We start from the raw sequence: 25,538 nt of genomic DNA on the forward strand, positions 1-25,538 counted from the left end.
TCCTGACTGACTTTTTGTGTTTGACCCCGGCAAGGCTTCTGACTTTGCTTTACCCATCTGTCAAAATCGGTCATCTGCTTTGACCACTCCTCTGCTCTTGGGTGTCTACACATCTGGAACCATCAGGCAACTTCACCTCCAGGCAACCCATGCATCTTTGGGCATAGCACCTTCTGTCACCACCTTCAGGGGTACTCTGCACTTAGACGCAAGGAAAGCCCTCTCATCACCTCAGCCTCCAGTCAGGTATGTGACACTCTCCCTAAGCAGCTGATCTTACTCCCACATCGCAGGCACACCGGATGAAGCCGAATCTCCTATTTAACTATTTCTGTGTTAAGATGGCCATGGGATTTTGGTATCCAAAAATATATGCCTTCCTCTCCAAAATGGCCACCTGGAGCCCATAGAAGGGGAAAAATTAGCCCTTAATGGTCTCCTGCCAGCATGAAGAAAAGACACAGTGCCACCTTGACTTCAGTGGATATAGTGCAGCCCAACACCTGCCGCTATCTGGTAAGCCTCCCCCTATTATTGGTGGTGGCGTCTTTGGCTGTCTTTGTACTTCGAGGGTCACACCTGTGGTTGGACACTTTGTTGGATCACATTTTCACCTGTTTGGACTTTTATTTGCCATCAGGGACCAGTGTTTTTGCACTATTTACCTATAGAATATTGCTCACCCATTAACTGAAGTTTTAGCATAATTTTCACAGTATACATATCAAGCAAATTACTCACTAGTCGAATTGTTTCATCTGTTTACTAATTAGAGGTGTTTTTTACATTTGTTAAGCAAATTGTTTTAAGAATAACGGGCCAGATCCACAGCCAGCTGCCGTAACTTAAATATTGCCATTTAAGTTACACTGCCGCAAAATTTCTACCTAAGTGCCCGATCCACAAAGCACTTACCTAGAAATTTTGGGCTGTGTAACTTAAATCCGGCCGGCGCAAGGCGTTCCCAATTCAAATGGGGCGAGTCCCATTTAAATTAGGCGCGCTCCCGCGCCGGACGTACTGCGCATGCTCGTGATGTAATTTTCCCGACGGGCATAGCGTGAAATTACGTTACGCCGTGTTTTGTGAATCGCGCCGGGTAAAAAAAATTGCGTTGGGGAAAAAAAAAGATACGGCGAAAAAAAAAAAAAATCAGCGTCGCTGCAAAGAAGGGTCTACTTTTACAAGGTGTAAACAGTTTACACTTTGTAAAAGCAGCCCTAATTTTACAATTGCAACTTAAGTATTTACGGAGATTTCACGAAGCTAAACCGCTTCGTGGATCTCCGTAAGTGCTCATTTGCATACGTGAAGAGTATATTTCGACTCGAAATGCCCCCAGCGGCGGATGCGGTACTGCATCCTAAGATCCGGCAGTGTAAGTCCCTTACACATGCCGGATCTTCTGCCTATCTTTGGGAAACTGATTCTGTGGATCAGTTCCAAAGATAGAAACAGGGATACGACGGCGTATCAGTAGATACGCCGGCGTATCCCTTTTGAGGATCTGGCCCAACATCTGTACACATAAATAGCGCTGCACTTTCCATTTCTACACTCTGCTGGACAGCTGACTGGCTCCCTGTGCTGCTTCTCCCTTTACCTATATAAGTTCTGCTCTACACAGGCTAAAACAACTAATACCAAGTTAAGTACTTAAAGTGGAGGTTCACCCTAAAAACGAATTCTTAACATTAGAGCCAGCATAGTAAGGGCATATACTTTCGGCAGGTTTTTTTTTTTCTCCGTACTTACCTTTATATTCTGATTTGGTCCAGGGCTTTCACGTTCTGATGACTCCAGGACTGGGCGTTTCTATCCCTGCCTCAGGGTTCCGATGACTGCGGGACTGGGCGTTCCTATCCTTCAGTTCGATGATTGACGGCTTGTGAAACAGGTGACCTGTCGCACAACGCGCGTCACCAGATTTCCAGAAATAGCCGAGCTGCGAGACGGCACTATACGGCACTTGCGGTGTAGAGCTGACTGCACAGGCGCCGTGTAGTGTCGACTCGCAGCTCGGCTATTTCCCGACATCTGGTGATGCGTGTTGTGCGACAGGTCACCTGTTTCACAAGCCGTCAATCATCGAACGGAAGGATAGGAACGCCCAGTCCCGCAGTCATCGGAACCCGGAAGCCCTGGACAAAAACAGAATATAAAGGTATGTACGGAGAAGAAAAAAACAAAACAGCCGAAAGTAAATGCCCTTACTATGCTGCCTCTGCTAGATGTAATATTAATTTTTTTTTTTTTTTTTTGGGTGAACCCCCGCTTTAATGTGCACTGCTTACATTAAAAATACATTTAATAAAATAATAATGAATGCATTTATTTTTGTCTTTTATATCTGTCCGGAGTCCAGCTGTAATGTTTAATGGGAAAGTTTAAAAAATGTAGAAAAAAAAACTGTCTAAGGCGGTTTGAAAAATATAGTAACTGGTGTAAAATAAAGCCCCTGGAGAGCTGAATAAAAAGTTGCAGTTTACCGCACTGGCCGTCAGTCACCGTGAACTTTAGCTGTGGCATGGCTGCTCTTTTATAAACTTGCAGAACAGTTGTCTGTGATGAGCATTCACTCTGAGCCATTTCCCTAACCACCACCTATTGTATGTGATCGTTCAATTAAAGTGAATGATGTGTGAAATTAACACCACTGAAATGTGTTGCAAGTCACTGTTCATCAGTATTCCACATCTAACGTCCATTTTTTGCTTTATAAACACTAAAATACATCTGAAAATAAAGGATATTTTACAACTTTGCAACAGCAAGCTAAGTTAGCAGAGCCAGCCAGGCAAGACGATGGACAGGCCAGTGTAGGATGGATGTGTTCTTAGAATATTGATAAGCTGTCCAAAGCACCCCCTTTATTCTGTGTAGCCTTAGAGGAAATCTATAATGCGTCTTTTTTTTTCAAATTGTTATCTTTTATCTTAGTTTTACTATATACATATGTCTTTGTTTTACAAATAAATATTATATACAGCGGGTAAAATAAACATTTTGCACGTCACCATGTTGTAATAAAATGGAATGAAACAGGTAAAAAGTATTGCACACATGAAGAAAGGGAGGTGCAAATAGCATAGAAAGCCAAGACACTAGCTAAAATCTATCCGTAATTAAAAAGCAATCCTGCCCCTTGTCAGTACAAATTAATTTCAGCTGGTTCAGTCTCACCTGATGACCTATAAAACGGTGTCTCATTACCAAGGTGTCACACAAGAAACATCTCATTATGGGTAAAAGCAAAAAGCCTTCTTAAGACCTTCACAATCTTATTTTTGCCAAATATACTGATGGCATGGTGAGTACTGAAGATTTATAATCTTCTGAATGTTCCAGTGAGCACTGTTGGGGCCATAGTCTGGAAGTGGAAAGAACATAATTTCACCATAAACCGGCCACGACCAGGTGCCCCTCGCACAATTTCTGACAGAGGAGTGAAAATAATTATCAGAAGGGTTGTCCAAAAGCAAAAGACCACTTTTGGAGACCTTCAGAAAGACCTGGAATTAGCAGGTACAATTGTTTCAAAGAACAATAAAGTACTTAGCCACCATGGCTTGTATGCACGCTCACCACGCAAGACTCCATTGCTGAAGAAAAAGCATTTTGAAACTTGTTTAAAGTTTGCTGCACAACATTTAGACAAGTCTGTGAAATATAGCCTGGTCAAATGAGACCAAAATGTAACTCTTTGGATGCCATAATACACACCATGTATGGAGGTCAAATGGCACTGCACATCACCCCAATAAACACCCCAATACCAACAGTGAGGATGGGAGGTGGGAACATCATGGTGTGGGGCTGGTTTTCAGCATACAGTATACGGTACTGGCAAACTTTGTGTCATTGAAGGAAGAATCAATGGAAAAAATGTACCAAGACATTCTTGATAAGAATATGCTGCCAGGATGATGAAGATGAAGCAAGGGTGCACAGTTCATCAAGACAATGATCCCAAACACAAAGTCAAGAAACTCTCAATTGGTTTCAAAGAAGGAAAATAAAGCTGCTAGAATAGACCAGCCAATCACCTGACTTAGATCCAATAGAAAATTTATGGAAAGAACTAAAGATTAGAGTTCATAGATGAGGCCCACAAAACCTTAAAGATTGGAAGACTGTGTGGCAGAATGGGCCATAATCACACCTGAGCAATGCATGCAACTAGTTTCTCCATACAGGAGGCATCCTGAAATTGTCATTACCAATAAAGGATTATGTGCCAAGTATTAAATACATTTCAGTTAGTGTTCTCAATACTTTTTTTCCCTGTACCATTCCATTTGATTACACATAACTTCATTTCTGAACGTATTTTTTATTTTTTTTTTGTTTCTTTGTCTGTATGGATTGCATGGGTTGTTACCGACATGTGGTGAAAATTTCGTGTCAATAGAACCAAAATCAAAATGTGATTATTTTAAAGGGGGTTATTCTTCTTTATACCAACTGTATAGCCTCCGAGCACCATTCCTTGCTTCCGCCCCCTACCCACCCCCGAGCACTGTTCCTTGGTTCCACCTCCTACCCACCTCAGAGCACCATTAGATACATTCAGAGCTGGAGGTGTCAGAACGGCGTTCCCCCACGTTCCTGCTGAAAAATGCACTATATATGTGCATCAGGTGTTCCAACAATTGCACTATACATGTTATACTGTAAATGTCACACACACACATACATCAGAGTGCGCAATAATTAGATGGCCAGTATTTGTGGTCTGTCTTTAAGGGGGATCAGCCAGGTATAGTATATACATTGTTACATTGGTCCAGACTTAGCCAATTCAACTATGCCAAAACACCCATACCTAAACTTAAGCATTAAAGAGCAGCACAGTTTTCCACCAAACAGCAGAGACAGATAGAAGGTGAGGCTGGAACTCTGCTTCATCTAAAGCAATGTACTGTATAATATATACATACATATACACACAGTATATATACATATACACACCATATTACCAAATATATTGGGAAGCCTGCCTTTAAACGCACATGAACTTTAATGACATCCCAGTCTTAGTCTGTAGGGTTCAAAATTTAGTTGGCCCACCCTTTGCAGCTATAACAGCTACAACTCTTCTAGGAAGGCTGTCCACAAGGTTAAGGGGTGTGTCTATGGGAAGGTTTGACCGTTCATCAAGAAGTGTATTTGTGAGGTCAGGCAAGGTCCATAAAGACATGGATGAGCGAGTTTGCGGTGGAGGAACTTGACTGGCCTGCACAGAAACCTAACCTTAACCCAATAGAACACCTCTGGGATAAAGTAGAGCGAAGACTGTGAGCCAGGCCTTCTCGTCTAACATCAGTGTCTGACCTCACAAATGCGCTTCTGGAAGAATGGTCAAACATTACCATAGACACACTCCTAAACCTTGTGGACAGCCTTTCCAGGAGAGTTGAAGCTGTTATAGCTGCAAAGGGTGGGCCAACTCAATATTGAACCCTACGGACTAAGACTGGGATGTTATTAAAGTTCATGTGTGTTTAAAGACAGGCATCCCAATGTTTTGGGTAATATAGTGTGTGTGTGTGTGTGTATGTATATGTATATATATATATATATATATATATATATATATATATATATATATATATATATATATATATATATATATATATATTTATATAATATAATGTGTGTGTATGTATATGTGTGTGTGTGTATATATATATATATATATATATATATATATATATATATATATATATACACATACATACATGTCAGGTTTTTAAATACTGTTTATACCTTTACTTTTTCCATTGGTAGATGTTCTAGCTTCCCATTCCTTTTATTTGACAAGAGCTTTCTTATCAGTAATTTGAGTGAGCAGAACTGAATAACAGGATTTGTCCCCAATAGATGGCATTGGGATCGTTGTAAACTTTGTGGACTTTGAGTAAGATGTGCAAAACTATTCTTAGCTTTGATCAGAATACTGTAAAATAAGGAGGTCAGTGAATCCATCATCTGAACAGAAGGACATAAAAAAAAATTCAGATCTCGTCACCATCCATCCAGCAAGACCTAGCCACAGAAAAGGTGAAGGCATGCAGTGGTACATAGCATTGATGCTTATCTGATGTCTATTCACACTTGAAGATTCAGAGAATTAAAGCAGACCTAGCATGAGATATGTTTTCATGTTACTTTTTGTAGGTGGGGATGAGACAAACATACCGGAATTTGGTTCATAGGAGGTTCACGCCGAACAGTTCTGAGTGTTAATCTGAACCCTACTAAAGTCGATGAGAGATGAATCTTTACAATTTATTCTGACGATTTTCAAGGTTAATAGAAAAGGGATGGTCAAACAAAGGCACAGGGATATGGGCACTGCCCTAGAGAACATGTGCCTTCAAAAAAAATATTTTCAGTTCATCGGGAGGCGGGCGTTGATGACTGGTTAAGAGCTTTTACAAAAACTGCCTAAACATGACTTAATGCAGAGTATTGATGCACTTGTGAACTATAATTCCCATTTTTGAAGACAACCAGGGTTGTATAAAGCTTACACAATTAGAAAGGGTAAATCCTAAGACCAAACACATCAACATCAAGTGTCACCTATTGAGGTACAATCAAGAGCAAGGTGTTATTGACATTCAATACTGGCCATTAGAGGAGATGACTGTGGATGCACTCACTAAGCCTTTGTTGAAGGAACACCATAGTTAAGCTAAATATAATTTGACAAAGCACATGCTGTTGAGAAGGGGTGTTGTAAGAATAACAGCAATCTGCTTATATATACTGTGAACTATGGGCCAGATCCACAAATAGCGGGCGTATCTTAACTTTTCCCATTTAAGTTACACTGCCGCAAATTGTCCAAGTTAGTGCCCGATCCACAAAGCACTTACCTAGAAATTTGCAGCTGTGTAACTTAAATCTGTCCGGTGCCGCGCCGGACGTACTGCGCATGCTCCCGACGCGATTTTCCTGACGTGCTTTGCGCGAAGTTACGTTGCGCCGAGTTTTGAGAATCGCGACGGGTGTAAAAGAAAAAAAAAGAGTTGCGGCGGGAAAAAAAAAAATTTAAAAAAATTTGACAGCGACGCGGGAAAGAAGGGTCTACTTTTACATGGTGTACTAAGTTTACACTTTGTAAAAGCAGCCCTAATTTTGCCACGGCAAACTAACACTTACGGAAAAAAACACGAAGGGAAAAAGCTTTGTGGATCTCCGTAAGTGCTAATTTGCATACCCGACGCGGAATTTCAACGAGAAATGCCCCCAGCGGCGGCCGAGGTACTGCATCCTAAGATCCGACAGTGTAAAAGTATTACACCTGCCGGATCTTAGGAATATCTATGCGTAACTGATTCTATGAATCAGCCGCATAGATAGAAACAGGGATACGACGGCGTATCAGTAGATACGCCTGCGTATCCCTTTTGTGGATCTGGCCCTATGTTCTGTGTGCATTATATCTATCTGTCCAGCAGGTGGCGTTGTAGTATTATAGTGTATAGTTCATGTTTCCTATGATATAACAGGATGTATTGTCTATCTCAGCGCATGTACTTGTATATTCCTGCTTCCTGTTTCTAATGCTGTAAGGCATAATCTAACATTCTCCATGAAAGTAAAGCTGCATTACTGTATCCAAGAAGCTTCCAGCGCTTAATTTCAATACTCTGCACAATATATATACAAATCCAAGGGCACATTTTTGACTTTTCGTTTTTGTTAATGCATACACTTTAAAGAATAAGTTCACCTTTTTATAGAATGTTACATGGTACACGCGTACTCAGGGTGAACAGGGTCGTGGTTGAGTTCCTGCACCTATTTTCTGAGAAAAAAAAGCTCTGGTATTACTTAAAGCTATGGCTCATTGAAGATTCCGGGGAATGGGCGTTCCTATGGTGAGAGAAGGTGATTGACGGCCGGCCCTGGCACGTCACGCTTCTCCGGAAATAGCCGAAATAGGCTTGGCTCTTCACGGCGCCTGCGCATAGCCTGTGCGCAGGCGCCGTGAAGAGCCGAGACCTACTCCGGCTGTCTTCGGGGAGCGTGACGTGCCAGAGCCGGCCGTCAATCATCCTCCCTCTCCATAGGCACGCCCATTCCCCTGCGGGAGTCGGATTCTTCAATGATCGATAGCACAGTGAGTACGGGGATTAAAAATTTAAGACCGGCATACCGTAGCTCGCGCTACGATGCCGAATGTAATGGTATAATGATGTGAAGGAGGGTGAACCACCGCTTTAATAATAATCTGACAGATTTGAAGCTGATATCCAGGCAGAAAAAAAAGATACAAAATAACGGAGCTCTGTATTCATCAATACATCCTTAAAATTGTTGCTATGGCTGCAACAGATTCTTAAAGAATTATCACCAGTTTGCAGATAAGCCCTGTGTAGGCTTACAGAGAGATGCCAGTACATGGGCATACAATGCATACTGTGAAATTGTCAATAAAATGTGACAGCTTCCTGCACAGGACTAGTGGTTAGACACGTGCAGTTCGGTTCGTTCCGAATCAAAATTCAGATACATTTTCAATATTTGGAAATTCGGATGTATGGAATAGTACCGAATTTAAACAAATCCGAAATAACGAAATTCGAATTCAAATCATTTTCGAAAAAAAATCGAATTTAAATAGTTTTTGAATTTGTATAGATTTCGGTTTCGAAAACTTTTCAAATTCAAACTCTGTGATTGTTATTGATCACCTCTGTGGTTTTAATTTTTTTGCGCTATAAACCCAAAAAAAAACGTAACATTTTGAAAAAAAAAGTAATATTTTTAAAATTTTTGCTATAATAAATATTTTTTTATCGTGACTACATCAGACACTTTTGACGCTATTTTGGGACCATTGTTATTTATACAGCGATCAGTGCTATAAAAATGCACTGATTACTGTGCAAATGACATTCGCAGGGAAGGAGTTAACCACTAGGGGGCGAGGAAGGGGTTAAGCGTGTCTTAGGGAGTGATTCTAAACGTGGCGGGCTTGGCTACAAATGACACGACACTGATTGCTGTTCTCGATGACAGGGAACAGTAGATCAATGTCTTGTCACTAGGCAGAACAGGGAAATGCCTTGTTTACATAGGCATCTCCCCGTTCTGCAGCTCCGTGACACGATCATGGGACACAGGCAGACATCGAGTCCGCGGATCCCGTGGGCACGATCCTGGAGCTCGCGGCAGGGGCGCGCGTGCCCGCATGGAATGAAATTCAAAGCAACGTACAGGTACGTTGCTTTGCGCAGCCGTGCCATTCTGCCGACGTATAAATACAGGAGGTGGTCGGCAAGTGGTTAAATAATTTTTTGCTGTGTCTTTCAAAGTTGTTGTTACATGGCCTGGATTGAACTTTTTTTTTCTACACTTCAAAGAACAAGAATGCAATCCATGCCTGAGATTTAGATTTATCTGTATTCTTTGGGGAAAACATGCTTCTACCTTCTATCTAATTAGGTTTTAATCACAGCTTGTCAAGCAGATGTATGAAACTATGGCAAATCCTTTTTCATAAGGATGAGAGTGATCGGAATTTAACATAAATTTCTTAGGCCGGGTACTCACGAGCAAACATGTACGGTGAAACCGGTCCGTCGGACCGTTTTCACCGTACATGCCTGCCAGAGGGCTTCTGTACGATGGTTGCACTAACCATCGTACAGAAGTCTGCGCGTAAACACTACGCGGGGCATGTCCGCGTCGTCGCCGCGACGATGACGCGGCAATGACGCTGCGACGTTAGCGGGCCTGCCATTTAAAGGCTTCCACGCATGCGTCAAAGTCATTCGACGCATGCGAGGGACGGCGGGCGCTCGGACATGTACGGTAGGTCTGTACTGACGACCGTACATGTCCGAGCGGGCAGGATTCCAGCGGACGGTTTTAAAACACGTCCAGGAATATTTGCCCGCTGGGAAAAGGCCCGGCGGGCAAATGTTTGCTGGAATTCGGCCCGCTCGCGCCTACACACGACCGAACATGTATGCTGAAACTGGTCCGCGGACCAGTTTCAGCATACATGTTTGGTCGTGTGTACGGGGCCTAACAGTACATTTCCTAAGGCTATGGTGTTAAAGCTCAAACCCAGTCCCTAATTTGTGTTTCTTTTATGTTGAACAGGTGAAAGGTTTCTATCATTGTCGGTGACTCTGACTTTTTTGACTGTTACACCATACAAGAAAAGAGATTTTATTGTTTCCTCTGTACCTATAGGAGAAATTTTATCTCACTTTCTATCCCTCTGTTCTCCTGTCACTGGGACCGAAAGTGACATGAAATTTCTCATTAGGGGTTCAGACAGCATTAAAAATTGATTTTATTTGATAGACCAACACAAAGTGGCACATAATTGTGAAGTGGAAGAAAAAAGATAAATGGTTTTCAAAATTTTTACAAATAAATATGTGAAAAGTGTGGCTGGCGTGCATTCAGCCCCCCTAAGAGCCGGTTCACACTGGGGCGACCTGTCAGGCGACTCAGCCGCCTGACAAGTCGCGGTCCACAGTAGTCAATGGAACCATTCTAATAGGAGCGACGCAAGTCGCTCCGACTTAGAAAAAGGTTCCTGTAAGACTTTGGGGGCGACTTGAGGCGACTTGCATTGACTTCAATACTGAAGTCATTTTGCAAGTTGCCTCTCAAGTCGCCTTGAGATCGCCTTGCCGAGTCGCCCCTAAAGTCGTGCCGCCTGTGTGTGAACCGGCTCTTACTCTGACCTCTATCTAAAATCTAGTGGAACCAGTTGTCTTCAGAAGTAAGTCACCTAATTAGTAAACAGTGTCCACCTGTGTGTAATTTTATCTCAGTATAAATACAGCTGTTCTGTATAGCTCTCAGAGGTCATGAAGGTGATGTTTAAAGCAGGGTTAGGTTCTAAAGAAATATCCCAAGCTTTGAACATCTCACGAAGCACTGTTCAATCCATCATCCGAAAATGGAAAGAGTATGGCGCAACTGCAAACCCACCAAGACATGGCCGTCCACCTAAACTGACAGGCCAGGCAAGGAGATCATTAACCCGAGAAGCAGCCAAGAGCCCCATGGTAATTCTGGAGGAGCTGCAGAGATCCACAGCTCAGGTGGGAGAATCTGTCCACAGGACAACTATAGTCGTGCACTCCACAAATCTGGCCTTTATGGAAGAGTAGCAAGAAGACGCTGGGGAAGACCGGGCCGCCGCTAGTAAAAGAGCTGGAAGAAGATAGCGGAGCCCGGCAGAAGGCAGAAAGTACCGGAGAGCGAAAGAAGAACCGGAGAGTGTGAAGAAGGCACCGGAGAGAGCGGAAAAGTCGGAAGAAGACCCCCGAAGTCGGAAGAAGACCCCCGAGCTGCCTAATAAATTACTTTAAAAACCTGTGTAGTGTGTTTTTTTTATTGACACTTTTTCCCCCCAGGGTGGGTGCTGGGGATCTGGGGGCCCCCTTATTAAAGAGGGCTCCCAGATTCTGATAAACCCCCCACCCGCAGACCCCGACAACCAACGGCCAGGGTTTTTCGGGAAGAGGCCCTTGTCCTTATCAACATGGGGACAAGGTGCTTTGGGGTGGAGGCACAGTTCACCAACCCCCCCATGTTGAGGGCATGTGGCCTGGTATGGTCTAGGAGGGGGGGCGCTTGCTCACCCCCTTTCCTGACCTGCCAGGCTGCGTGCTCGGATAAGGGTCTGGTATGGATCCTGGGGGAACCCCTACGCTGTTTTTTTTTGTGTGGGGGATTCCCCTTAACCACTTAAGGACCGCCTTCTGCACATTTAGATCGGCAGAATGTCACGGCTGGGCACAAGCACGTACCTGTACGTCCTCTTTAAGTGCCCAGCCGTGGGTCGCAGGCGCGCGCCCGCGACCCGGTCCGAAGCTCCGTGACCGCGGCCGCGGGACATGCGGACCCGATCACCGCTGGAGTCCCGCGATCGCTCCCCGGAGCTGAAGAACGAGGAGAGCTGTGTGTTCTTCACTGTGGCGCTGTCATTGATCGTGTGTTCCCTGATATAGGGAAGCACGATCAATGATCTCACACGTCCAGCCCCGCCCCCTACAGTTAGAAACACATATGAGGTCACACTTAACCCCTTCAGCGCCCCCTAGTGGTTAACTCCCAAACTGCAATTGTCATTTTCACAGTAAACAATGCATTTTTATAGCATTTTTTGCTGTGAAAATTACAATTGTGTCAAAATTGTCGGATGTGTCTGCCATAATGTCGCGGTCACGAAAAAAAAAATCGCTGATCACCGCCATTAGTAGTAAAAAAAAATTATTAATAAAAATGCAATAAAACTATCCCCTATTTTGTAAACACTATAAATTTTGCGAAAAAAACAATCGATAAACGCTTATTGCGATATTTTTTTTCCAAAAATAGGTAGAATACGTATCGGCCTAAACTGAGGAAAAAAAAGTTTTTTTATATATTTTTGGGGGATATTTATTATAGCAAAAAGGAAAAAATATTGTTTTTTTTTCAAAATTGTCGCTCTATTTTTGTTTATAGCGCAACAAATAGAAACCGCAGAGGTGATCAAATACCACCAAAAGAAAGCTCTATTTGTGGGAAAAGAAGGACGCCAATTTTGTTTGGGAGCCACGTCGCAATTGTCAGTTAAAGCGACGCAGTGCTGAATCGCAAAAACTGGCCGGGTCCTTTACCTGCATTTTGGTCCGGGTCTTAAGTGGTTAAGATCCATACCAGACCGAAGGGTCTGGTATCATCCTGGGGGGAACCTCAATTTTTTTTTTTAATTTTCGCGGGTTCCCCTTCAAGACTCTCCGCACACACGAGTCGCCCCGCAAGTCGGAAAGAAACACCGGACGAGGCTTAACACAGTGTTAACTTCGTTAAATCGCGTTTAACAACCTTTGCCGGCATCTGACGTCTTTACAGCTCTAATGCTGGAGCTTCAGAATGCACTGGTCTTGGCTTAACAGCAGTTTTTTTAAAACGTCCATGGGCATGAGGCCTTATAATAAAGTTATTTTATTTTTTCTTACATTTCTTTTAGATCCAGACATTTGTTTTGAAGGAATGTTTGTGTGTTTTGTATTAATTTTGGTCCCCTTGTCTGCACACTTGGCCGTGCTTACTGCATATTTTTAAAAATATTTTAGAACTAAAAAGTTGACAGAGGTGTAGCGCCCCCCTGACCTCCAGACGTGTGGTGATGACCCCAAAGACAGGAAGGGCTGACATTTTACCTCAGGGTGCAGGTTAATAGACATGGTGGGTGGTGTACAAAGGATGGGCGCCAGTCACTTTTATACTGAACAAAGGTGAGTTTATTGCTCACAATAACAAACGGGGAGAGATGGGTAAGGCACAGGACATCCTTAGTTAAATAAAACAGCAGACCCCTTACACAAGAAGTAGAAAGGTAGACAGCAGTGCAGAAAATGAGCCTTTAAGCTGTAATCAGCAATCTGTACTTTTGTAGTAACAGCTGCCTCCTATAGCAACTGGAAAAGAACTTGCAAAAAAGGGGGCAGGAGTTCTCTGGATGAGCCTGTCTTGATGTTTTCCCAAGCTCTTGATGGTTCCCCGGTCCATGGCAGATTAACCTCTGGTACTTCATCTCAGGTTTCCATCATTTCCTTCATACCACCAAACATCAAGAAGGCTCTCTCTGACAGAACCTCAAGCACATGGCTAGGTCTTAGTCTTTAGGCCTAACCCATGCTAGCTGTTCTTCACACATCCACACCAGACCAAGGTCTGAGTGGGAGGACCCTGATCACTTGACCTTCCCAAATATTTGTACTATTTCCCAGCATGCTCAGTGGCTAGAGACACTCCTACTGATTGGCTGAGAAAAGTATACATATTCATAACCCAGCTTCACTGTAGCTCATCATACTAATGCCAAAGGTAACAGTGCCACCTATTGACAAAAGGGAAGAACCCCAGGCTTAAAGGGTCACTAAAGGAAAAAAAAAATGTTTTGCTGAAATGACTGTTTATTGGGTATAGTTAACTGATTCCTTTTAAAAATGATTAAAAATAGAATTTAATCTATCATATAATGTGCCTCTAGTTTCACTTTCGATTTTAAAGGACATACATGAAGTTCCGGGTGAGAGGTGAGTCGGGAAGACACACAGAACAAAAACAAACAAATCCAGGGCAGTGTTTTGTTTTTAAAATGAATCTGATTGGTTCTGAGGAGTTTTAGACACACAGTAATGACAGCTTAGACCACCGTGAGAAAGCTCCCAGTATGATGGTTATAAGGAAACAGGCAACCAGGAAGTGTGGAGATCACAGCAGAATTACAGCTACTTCAAAGCAAAAACGAACAATGAGGACATGAAACCAGTACGGCAGTAAGGTAAAGGAAGCTATTTAGCTAAAAAAATGTTTTCCTTTAGTGACCCTTTAAGAGAAACCCAAATGATCATAAAGACTACAAATCAGCCAAGTTAGTTACCACCTAGCACCACTAAATTTACAAAATTTACTAATAGCCCTGTTTAAAATGATTGTAAAGGTTCCCGTTTTTTTTTTTTTTTAAATAACAAACAGGTCATACTTACCTCCACTGTGCAGTTCGTTTTGCACAGAGTGACCCCAATCCATCTGTTCTGGGGTCCCACATCAGCTCTCGCGGCTCCTCCCCATATTATATAACCCCCTCTGTGAAACTCTCTCCCGAAGGGGTTACCTTGCGTGTGCACTCCTGTGTGATGTATAGCAAGAGCAATCCATGCTATCCCCTAAAAACAAACAAAGTGCAATAAATATGTGCAAAGACACCAAATAATGGTGAAAACAATATACTTAGTAAGTGAAGTGAATAAATATATGAATAAAGGTGCAGCACCTAAATACAAAATACCTGAATATTAGGCTTGAAACACATATACAAATAAACAAATAAGTGCGCAACCAAAAAAATATTAACTAATGAATGCAAATGTCCTTGCACCTAAAAGGGAAAAAAGACCAACCAAACAAATGATATATTGCATGAACAGTATAGGGACACAGTCCTTAAAACATCACACTGGAGAATGTGAAAATTGATAAAGAGGATCCAACTTCCATCCACTAACAGAGATAATGTAGGTGTCTTCAATTACAATCCCACCATTAAAGGTAAGTAAATGGCCTCTTACCGGATCAGTAGGACCCCCGCAGGGATCAAACAGGCTCTGCACAAAAGGATATCCTCGGCTTATTCCAGACACTCAGTCCTGGTCCACTCCTCCACAGATGATTCGGGGGACACTGCTGTCTCAGGCAAATCTCTCCGGGGATGGTATCCACGTCAGAAAGTGATGCAGGAACGTGTGCATGAAGAGTAAAAATAAGGCTTCATAGTCGGGTATTTAGTAAAAAAGGCGGGTCACTTTATTCCACTCAATGGAAACAGAGTACTGACATCTAAAAGCTCTTAATAGACAAGGTTCGGGCCGATCAGCTGGAAGCGTGGTGACGTCAGCTGCTGATGCTCCACCCGACGCTGTGTTTCTCCCTATCGGGCATCAGCGGGGAACGGAGGCATGGTTTTCACTCCTGTGTCATACACTCGGCGTCCATAGATGATGAAGACCCGAGAATCCGTGGAAAGAGCAAAGCGGGATCGCGCCCAAGGAAATTCGGGGCTCAGGTAAGTAAAACGGGGGGGGGGGGGGGGCTGGGGGGCCGGACACTGCAAGGTGTTTTTTCTCCTTAATGCATAGGATGCATTAAGGTGAAAAAACACGAGGGTTTACAACCCCTTTAAGACAAGGGTGCTACAGAGGTTTTCATCCTTTAATTCATCTGTTTTAACTTTGTTTTTTTCTTATTTTCTTTATTTTCCGCCATAATTCTCATAATTCTCTTTTCCTCTGCCCTTACTACCTGTCTTGAAACAGATGTTGGGATCGATTTACTAAAGGCAAATAGGCAGATCACTTTGGAAAGGAAAAGGAAAAATCGAAACATTCCCCATAGCTTAGTAAATGAGGTGAAGGTCTGCTAACGTCCATCATCCAATCACATGCAAGCAAAAGTTATGTTTTTTTTCCCTGGCACAATATTGAGTATTCTTTACAAAGGGAATTTTTTCCACATTCACTAAGGTCCAGTGGTGGCGGGTGCTGGAGGATTTTAGGGAGGCGTGGGCGCCCCCTCCAGGTCCACACTCACCCTGTATGGTCCGACGCCACAGCTTCTGTCTTCACCCGGTCTTTTTTCAGGGTTATGAATGGCCGATTCGCTGGCATCACAGGGTGGGAGGGCTGCTCCGCGGGAACAATATAAAATTGGCACCTCGGCATGTTGTCACGTGTTGGTGAGGGGGTGATGGACCTGGTAGAAACCTATTGGTCTGTCCCCCCTGCACAGTGCACAGCCACACAGATGGTGTGAGCTGGGGGCGGTGCCCTGAGCTGGGGGGCGACGCCCCTTGTGGATTAGCCACCACTGCTAAGGTGCAAGAAAAAACTCATTGTAATGTGCAATTCTTCCCGCAGAGTGAACAGCCTATTTGCTTTTATTAAATCAACCCCACTGACTCTGGTCACAGAGGCAAAGCTGCAGACATAACTAACCAATACATTTTATAATACAGAGAAAATTAACGCCAATCCCCCTCCACCAGTGGGAGATGGGGATGCGTGATCAGAGGGCCCCTTACCTTAGGAGGCAGATGACGAGTCCTGGGATGACACTCTGATCTCCACTCCTCCTCCCTCCACTGTCTGATTCGGGGAGTGCTTGATGTGGCTGTGGGTGAGCCGTCCCTGGAATAGGGAGCTGAGTCCCGGCTGGAGAGGACCACTGGCTGAGCTGCTCCTTGACTCTTCTAAGCTCCGGGGTCGTTGCTTCTCCTCCTGGTCAAACAGGAAGTGAGTCCTAAGGCTCCCTGCCCAATCAGGTATTAGGACCCGCTTCCTGATTGCCGAAAAGATAAAAAGAAAAGGGCACACCAGCCTTGTGCATTATCTCAAGATAAATTATTAATAAAATAACTTACAAATGTGATGAATAAAAAGCTTGTGAAGACCACTGCTGGCTTTTGGAGCCAATTAGAGCCTCAATTTATATTTGTGTGCTAAAAAACAACAACTTTGGAATCCATGCATCCCGTGCCCTGCATGTAGATTAGGGGCGGGCGCATGGATTACGGGGGTGGCGCCCCTGCACTCCTAATGGAAGGGTCTCTACTGGTTGCAAATAAATGCAGTACTGGATTAATGTTTTCTATATATATATATATATATATATAGATTTCTTTTGTTTAGCCTACGGGCTGAATGTAAGAAATCTAAACGATTTCTCTACCCACACTAATGCCGCATACACACCATCACTTTATGTGATGAAAAAAAAAAAAATTCTGCGAAGTAAAAAACGACATATTTGAAACTTCAATTTTCAAAGACAAAGTTGCCTACACACCATCGTTTTTTCACAATGCTCTAGCAAAGCGAGGTTACGTTCACCACTTTTTTCCATTGAAGCTCGCTTCATAGCTAGCTTCTGGGCATGCGCAGGTGTAAAAACGTCGTTTTAAACGTCGTTTTTTGCTACACACGGTCAATTTCTGTGAAGTAGAAAACTACGTTTTGAAAAACGACACATAAAATTGAAGCTTCAATTTTTTTTGTCGTTTTCCACAAGACATAAAACGACGTTTTCCCCCACACACGGTCATTTAAAGTGACGTTTTGAAAAACTTCGTTTTTTTTCATCACATAAAGTGACAGTGTGTATGCGGCATAACAGGCAGCACAAATTGGAAAATCTCCTGCTGCTCCTACTGTATTCCCAGATTCCCAAACAGTGGGCCAGATTCACAGAGAGATACGACGGTGTATCTCCTGATACTCCGTCGTATCTCTGACTTAGGCCGGTCGTATCTATGCGACTGATTCATACAATCAGTTACGCATAGATATGCCTAAGATCCGACAGGTGTAACCGTCGGATCTTAATTGCAATTTAAAAATGGCCGCGAGGGGCATCTCACTGATTTACACTGAGAAATATGTAAATCAGCGAGATACGGCAATTCACGAACGTACGCGGACCCGACGCAGTGTTGTTACGACGTTTCCGTAGCGGTTTTCCCGGCGTATACTTACCCCTGCTTCTATGAGGCGCAGCCAATGTTAAGTATACCCGTCGTTCCCGCGTCGATTTTTTTTTTTACGTCGTTTGCGTACGCCGATTCAGAAACTCGCGCGCCGCAAGTTACGCTCACGCCGAAACCACTGACGTCCTAGCGACGTCAGTGGGAGCAATGCATGCCGGGAACGGCGCATGCTCATTTAAATCGGCGCGGGGACGTGCCTGATTTAAATAGTACACTCCCCACTCTCCCGGATTTACGATCCGCCGCCACAAGTTTGGAGAACTAGCCACTTGCCTCTCAAACTTGCGGCAGCGGATCTTAAATCACATAGATCACGCGGATCTAAAGATCCACTGATCTGTGTCAATCTAGCCCAGTGCCTGTAGGTGATTGGATGTAGATTCTGTTAAACCAACCAATTTTCCACCCGACTCCTTTGACAAAAGTCAATTGAAAAATCAGCTTTTGTCAAACTGGGTATTGCCGACATGGCCACCCATGGAGTAAATTTTGTCAAGAATGGGCCAACATTGGATGCATGTACAGACAGCTCTGGAGTAAGACAGAATTGATCTGTTCTCAGCAATATGTTATCCTGGGCATTTTATGCTTAGCTCCCCTGCAGCTCTTATAAGTAAAAAACAGTATAAGTAATTCTACAGAAAGTGATTTTAGATCCTCCAAGGCTCCTGCACGCTCCCTGGTCTCTCCTAGCATTAAGCTAACACTCTTTTCAGATAGAGCCAAACATTAATGTAATAGGTTCCTCTTGGCAAAATCTCCACAACACCGGAGACGATTTTTCCATTATGGTACTAAGTATGTTGCAGGTTGTGTGACCGGAAAATATGTGAATGCTATCAACGTAAGCTTTCTAAGGATGTTGCTAGGATACATGACGTCCATGTTGAATTCATGGGTCTCTCATCACAAGTACCACATTAGAATATGGGAAATTGATCTTTAAATGTCATATTTTCTGTACCACTGCACAAATGTACTTCTACTATTCTAGAATATAAAATACTTGAATAGAACAGCCGTGGAACCTGACTTCATTCTAAAAGATCATTATCAAGCAATATGCTACTTTTGTGTTCCTTAACGGCTGTATGACACTCTAGGGTCAGAACAGAGATGAGCAGCGGAGAACAATACAGAAATGTCCTGCAAAATGTTAACACAGACTGGGGAATTCAGTAAAGTAATAACTTTTCTGGCGGTAGGTCCCTTTAGAATTACCTGCGCCTAATTTTGCATGTATTTGAACCCCTTTTCGATACCATTACTGACAGAGGTGAAAAATGTAGGTAATTCTCACTACCACCATATTAAGAACCTGTTGCTCTGACGGATTCTTAACCATTTCAACTCCAGAAGATTTTACCCCCTTCATGACCAGGCCATTTTTTTGCTATTCGGGACTGCGCTATTTTAACTGCTGATTGCTCAGTCATGCAATGCTGTACACAGTCAAAGTTTATATTCTTTTTTTTCACACAAATAGAGCTTTCTCGTGTTGGTATTTGATCACCACTGTTTTTTTTATTGTTTGCAATATAAAAGAATAAAGACAGAAAATGTTAAAAAAAAACAATGGGCCAGATTCACAGAACAAATACGCCGGAGTATCTACTGATACTCCGGCGTATTTTCAAATTTGCCGCGTCGTATCTTAATTTGTGATTCACAAACAAGATACGACGGCATTTGGCTAAGATCCGACAGGCTTACGGCTTTGTACGCCTTCGGATCTTAGGCTGCAATACTTCGGCTGCCGCTGGGTGGAGTTTGCATCGTTTTCCAGTGTCGGGTATGCAAATTAGTTTTTACGGCGATCCACGAAGCTACTCGCGTGCGTTACGTCGTTTTTTCCCGTCGCAAAGTTAAGCCATCTTTTTCATGGCTTAACTTTACAACAGCCATGTTAAAGTATGGCCGTCGTTCCCGCGTCGAATTGTAAAAAAAAAATTTTTGGCGTAAGTACGTTACGCACGTCTCCATTCACAAACACGTCGGGACGCCGTAATTTCGCGCAAAGCACGTCGGGAAATTTACTAACGGAGCATGAGCAGAACGTTCGGCGTGGGAGCGCGCCTAATTTAAATGGTATATCATGTACACATATTCGCCAGCACACCAAGGATCATTGAAAAAACGTCCAAAAAATTAATGCATAATAGCGATCCAAAAAGCAACGTTTCGAGGTCACGCAGGATCTCTTCGTCTTTTGCCTGACGAAGAGGTCCTGCGTGACCTCGAAACGTTGCTTTTTTGGATCGCTATTATGCATTAAATTTTTGGAAGTTTTTTCAATGATCCTTGGTGTGCTGGCGAATATGTGTACATGATTTGCTTTCCGGTTCCCAGCTGGTGATCGTTTCAGCACCCTTTTACTTATTGGCCATTTTCCTGGAAGGTGTGCAGTTGGAATATTTTGTGACTAATTTAAATGGTACACGCCCCATTTGAATTAGGTGGGCTTGCGCCGGATGTCTTTACGTTACTCAGCTGCAAGTTTATACTCAAGTGCTTTGTGAATCAAGCACTTACGAGAAAAACTTGCGGCGGTGTAACGTAAAGACTATACGTTACGCCGCCGCATTTGTACCTGAATCTGGCCCAATATTTTTTACTTTAAAACATTGCCAATGTTTTTTTTTTTTTATCACATTTCTTCATAAATTTAGGCCAAAATGTATTCCGCTACATTTAAATGGAACTTGCTAAAATGTGCATATATCACAGAGCGGCTACTAGCTGTGAATGCAACTTATCTTAATGTACCAACGTCCCAATAATGTGAAAATGGAAATTAATCTGGGCTAATAAAGTGGACTTTTGGCGGTACAGGTAATTAGTGTAAAAAAACTATAAATATGTATTAGTAAAAAACACATGTGAAGAAGATTGTATACACAATTCTGTAAAACCGTATATTAACAACATATAATCTCAGTACATATGACACAAGATAAAAAGGCTTATACTTATGCAAATACACTTATAACATGAAGACGTATAGCACCAGAAAGTGTGTACAGTAGGTGTTTGTGATATTGTGTTTTTAGCACGACAGCATCGCGCTGATTCTCGGCGACATGGTGCCGAGATCTCGCACTCACTGGAATAGTGACAGCACATCCCAGCAAGCGCGTCATAGAAGCGACGGGAGATCCGACTTGGATTCCCGCCAATTCTACACGTGTGCGGCGTTTGTTATGAATCCTGAGGGGGAAGTCCCGCCGGATTTTAAATAAAAATCCGGCATGGGTTCCCCCCTCAGGAGCATACCGGGCCCTTAGGTCTGTTATGGGTTGTAAGGAGACCCCCGTACGCCGAAAAAAACGGCGTAGGAGGTCCCCTACAATCCAAACCAGACCCGTATCCAAAGCACGCTACCCCAGCCGGCCAGGAAGGGAGTGGGGGACGAGCGAGCGCCCCCCCCCCCTCCTGAGCCGTACCAGGCTGCATGCCCTCAACATGGGGGGGTTGGGTGCTCTGGGGAAGGGGGGCGAACTGCGGACCCCCCCACCTCAGAGCACCCTGTCCCCATGTTGATGAGGACAGGGCCCCTTCCCGACAACCCTGGCCGTTGGTTGTCGGGGTATGCGGGCGGGAGGCTTATCGGAATCTGGGAGCCCCCTTTAATAAGGGGGCCCCCAGATACCGGCCCCCCACCCTAAGTGAATGGATATGGGGTATATCGTACCCCTAACCATTCACCTGGAGGAAAAATGTCAAAGTTAATAAACACACCACACAAGGGTTTTTAAAATAATTTATTTTTCTGCTCCGGAGGCTCCCCCTGTCTTCTTTATTAGCTCTTTTACCAGGGGGAGCTTCTTCTTTGATGTCTTCGGGTGGGTGGGGGCCGCCGTCTGGTTCTCTTCCACCGCCGGGGGGGTCGCTTTTAAAAAAGCCCCCACCCCCCGGCGGGTTTCCTCTGGCGTCTTCGGCGGGGGGGCTTCTTCTTCCGCTATCCCGACGGGTCTTCTCCGCTATCCGGGGGGTCTTCTCAACTCTCCGGGGGTCTCCTTCTATGTTCGCCGCTCTCCGCTGTTGACTCGGCGCACCCCGGTTCTTCCTCTCGCTGTCCGGTGCCTTCTTCTTCCGTGCTGTACGTCTTCTTCTCCTTCCGTGCTATGAGTTCTTCTTCCGTGCTGTGACGTCATGTTCTTCACTTCTCTTCTTCTCCCGATGTTGACACGTCGCCTTTCCTCGCTGCAATGACGGGTGCGCGGCTTGCATCGGATTTATATAGACCTCACAATCCCATCATGCTCTGGTACCTACCCATGTGATACCTACCCACTACAGATGGTTACACTTTTCAACTTTTTATCGCTTTATACAACGAACACCTACCATATGCCCAGGAGGCTGGTTAGGTAATTGCGTTGTATATACTTTATTCTACCACTAGCGGTCGGACCAACGTTTTCTCAGAAACTTGATTGAGACACTTCTATGCTCCCGATGAAGCGTCCTGTACGCGAAACATGTCGAGAGTAAAAGAAAGACTTACTTTTTACATATTGATCTCAGCTTTGAGAACCAAAAAACGTATACAGTAGGTGCACGCGATATTGCGTCAATCTCGCTCCCTTTCTCGGTGAGATTGAGCACCTACGAGCCCCATCGCGGGAGCCAGCGCCGAGCTGGCTTGCCGCGATAGAGACAAAGCCGTCATAGAAGCGACGGGAGATCCGACTTGGATTCCCGCCAATTCTTCACGTGTGCGGCGTTTGTTATGAATCCTGAGGGGGAAGTCCCCGCCGGATTTTAAATAAAAATCTGGCATGGGTTCCCCCCTCAGGAGCATACCGGGCCCTTAGGTCTGTTATGGGTTGTAAGGAGAGCCCCCCCCTACGCCGAAAAAACGGCGTAGGGGGTCCCCCTACAATCCATACCAGACCCGTATCCAAAGCACGCTACCCGGCCAGCCAGGAAAGGAGTGGGGACGAGCGAGCGCCCCCCCTCCTGAGCCGTACCAGGCTGCATGCCCTCAACATGGGGGGGTTGGGTGCTCTGGGGCAGGGGGGCGCACTGCGGGGCCCCCCCACCCCAGAGAACCCTGTCCCCATGTTGATGAGGACAGGGCCCCTTCCCGACAACCCTGGCCGTTGGTTGTCGGGGTATGCGGGCGGGAGGCTTATCGGAATCTGGGAGCCCCCTTTAATAAGTGGTAAACAGTAGTGAGAGATAGACGGCAGGATAACCCATCCAATATATCCCCAAAAAAGTACCCTCGGCTTGATAAGGCTCCAGGTGCAGACCGCTTAGGAGCTAAACGTTGGAGGGGGGGTAAACACCTCAGCGTAAAGGCAGAAAGAGAAAGGGGGATTTATTAATAATCCCTTCAATGGTACAGCGTTATCTTAAAAATTTTGCAGAATTCGCCAGAGAGAGTAGCAATGGAGAACAGAGAGAGGGTTATGAATGGCCGCCGTGCCTCTGCTACATGTTTTTGATAACAAAATCCCGAAAAGTATATATTTATTGATTTGTGTGAAAGTTATAGCGCCTACAAGCTATGGTATATCTACTGGATCAGTGACTTATAACAGAACTGAAATATTGCGGCAGATAATCTGACAAAAAACTGATGCGGGGGGGGGGGGGACTGATAACTGCCATTGACATCCCCAGTGCCATTATCACAGTGATCAGTGCTAAAAATATACACTGTTACTGTACTAATGACACTGGCTGGGAAAGGGTTAACATCTAGGGTGATGAAGGGGTTAAATATGTGCCTAACTATGTGTAATGTGTGTACAGGGTGCTGCTTTTTACTAATAAACTCTTAATTTCTTAACCCTGCGCCCCGATCCCACCCAGTTGTGTGACAATAGCGAATTAATATTCACTATCATCACACTGATCCTCCTCTCGGCCAATCAGGAATGGGTTCTTGAGACCTGTCATCCAAACTTGTCAGGTACACCAACTCATTGAATCTACCAGCCCTTGTTAAAGAATAAGCTCACCTTTAGCCCATGTTACACCCTTATTTAGGGAACATGCAACAAATTTCCTTTACATGTATCGCTTAATGGACTGCGAGAGTGCTAATCAGTACCCTTGTAATTCATTCACTCTTTGTGCAGCTCTGAAACTGACAGCTCACATGGAGGTAGGGGCTCAGAGCTGTAGGAACAGTCTGCAGGAGCCTGAGTAAGGAAGGCACATGGCCTGATGCATGAATCATTAAAAATGAGTTTATTACATAAAAATAGGTATATAAAAAGAAATTATACGTATTTGTAAATATGGATAATAACAATGTTATCACTTGGTAAATTGATATAAGGTGATACCCATATAAGGGATAATTGGTTGATTGGCTAACGCGTTTCAAGGGTTTTCCTCTTCATCAGAGCATTAAAGAGCCAAAGCTGATCTGTGTAAAAATAGATAGAGAAGGCTGGATGGGTAGTGTAGCACTAGATAGGTGGTATAGCTTAGCGAATTCTCCTTCGCTGTCATTACTAGGCTATTCCGGGCGATCCACCTATGTTGTGGCGGTGCAGTGTACACTGCTAAACTAGACTGTAGCTTAGAAATGGACACTGCACAGCCACAACATAGGTGGATTGCCGGAATAGCCCAGTAAGGACGTTGATATCCAGTCATTGATTATAGGCTGCAATACCGGAATCACCCACCAGGTCTCCTAGACCAACAACAGGCAATCTCATCTGTATACACCTCCCCTATGGTGCTGAGAGCGATGTGATATGGAAGGAAGGTTCCTACAGCGAAGGAGAATTCATCTGCTATCTAGTGCTACCATCCAGCCTTCTCTATCTATTTTACACAGACCAGCTTTGGCTCTTTAAGGCTCTGATGAAGAGGAAAACCCTTGAAACATCTATTATTTTTATACCTGTAGAAGCCTGACATTGCACCCATGATCCTCTGCCATGCTCCGTGGGCTCCTGTGAAAAAGATAATAAATGCACTTTTTTTTTTGCAAAAAATATGTGCATTTATTATTATTTACACAAAGGTGAACTTCATCTTTAAAGTGGAGGTCTGTGTAAAAAAAAAAAAATATTAAAAGCCAGTAGCTACAAATACTGCAGCTGCTGACTTGTAATATTATGACACTTACCTGTCACTCGGCTCTCGGCTGCTCATGCCGCCATCCTCTGTAAGGGAATCTTGCGGCTTCACTTCCTGGTTCCCTACTGTGCATGCATAGCTCCCAAATGTCTCTGATTTCTAGGGACTGTCCCTGATTTTGAGCAATGTCCCTCTGTTCCTCATTCCTCCTCATTTGTCCCTCATTTTGGTCTGGTCTATATAGGTGTATATAAAATGCACTTTTTATCTATCAAAAAGTGTTTTCCAGTGCTAAACCTTTCATCTGATTTCTAAATTGCTGCATTTGTAAATTCCAAAAGCCAATATAAAGGAATAGTAGTGGTAAAAAAAAAAGCACTTGTGGGTTTAACCAATCTTGTTTTTTATA

The sequence above is a fragment of the Rana temporaria genome, chromosome 2 (assembly GCF_905171775.1).
Source record: "Rana temporaria chromosome 2, aRanTem1.1, whole genome shotgun sequence".
NCBI classification, from domain to species: domain Eukaryota; kingdom Metazoa; phylum Chordata; class Amphibia; order Anura; family Ranidae; genus Rana; species Rana temporaria.